The 1,234-nt window shown below is 44.0% G+C and overlaps 1 non-coding gene across 1 annotated transcript; it reads left to right on the forward strand.

Annotated features, from left to right (window-relative positions):
• Window positions 1–425: 425 nt before the first annotated feature.
• On the forward strand, window positions 426–563 carry LOC119938626. Its single transcript, XR_005454475.1, has one exon. It is a non-coding gene; the product is annotated as a small nucleolar RNA SNORA7 (small nucleolar RNA).
• The last annotated feature ends 671 nt before the right edge of the window (window positions 564–1,234 follow it).

The raw sequence follows: 1,234 nt of genomic DNA on the forward strand, positions 1-1,234 counted from the left end.
TGATTAGGTGTCATTTCCTAAACTCTGCTTTGCATTTTCTTTTCTTGCCTTTAAACTGCAAAACGCCAATGTGGCCAATGCCTATGATACTACAATTACAAATTTAATCTCCTGGAATTTATTGAATTACAAAGTCAGTGATTTTATAGTAACATGAATTTCCTCCAGCAGGCCTGGGGCAATTGTCAGGATAATTCAAGGCAAAGTTTGATTGAATAATCCCATTTTGCACAACTCTCAACTTCACTTGATAGTGTAAGATGCCTCCGAAGTCAAATTTGGGGCTGCATATGTCTTGGGTTCCACTATGCCATGATGGAAAAGCTAACTTTATTATAGGAAGTCTGGCTTTGGTGACTTCTGGGTGTGTTAAATTCTGCAGTGCAGCATGGAAAAAGTCAATTTCTTTAGACTAATATACCCAGGCCCTCTCAGGATTGTACCTGGAGGGTTTCCAGTACTCTACCAGTCTCGGCTATGGGAGGGAGATTCAAGCAGGGGCCTGCCCATTCTATTTCTAGCTTGGGCAATGGCTAGTGAGTGGAAGGCAATCTGCTACTAGTCAAAACTCACCTGTGCTGGGCAGAAGCGGCAAAGGAGAGAGTCAAACCACACGGAAGAAGACAAGGGTAAACCACTTTCATATTTTTACCAAGAAACTCTACGGATGCATTACCAAAATGATTGCAGACGGAGGTGGGGTGTTCTTGGAGAGACGTGTCCCTGGAGCTGCTGTGGATCGGAGGCGACTCAACAGCATAAGACAAGCAAGACAATGTACCCAGAGCACCACAGAACCACCAGACAAGCCATTTGACTGAGTGAAAAGAACCCAGGCATGGGTGTCAGAGGACCTGGGTTCTAATCCTGGCTCTGCTATTTGCCTTCTGTGTGACCTTGGGTAAATCACTTCACTTCTCTGGTCCTCGGTTCCTTCACTGCAAACTGGGAATTCAATACCCGTGCTCCTTCTTCCTTAGACTGTGAGCCCCATGTAACTTAGTACAGTGCTTGGCACATAGTAAGCCCTGAACAAATACCGCAATTATAGAAGCATTACAGAAGCATTTGAAGAAGCATAAGACTTCTCCAAATTTAAATTTTTTCAGAAAGGAAAAGATGTTAGACTCTCCCCACATTTCAATATGATCCCTGTACCAAAGAAGCACTCTAAGAGTGTGGTCTACTAGAAGGAGTAGGTTGGTAGACAGGAGACTTGGGTGCCCAAGGAATT

This window comes from Tachyglossus aculeatus, chromosome 1 (genome assembly GCF_015852505.1).
Source record: "Tachyglossus aculeatus isolate mTacAcu1 chromosome 1, mTacAcu1.pri, whole genome shotgun sequence".
NCBI lineage: Eukaryota > Metazoa > Chordata > Mammalia > Monotremata > Tachyglossidae > Tachyglossus > Tachyglossus aculeatus.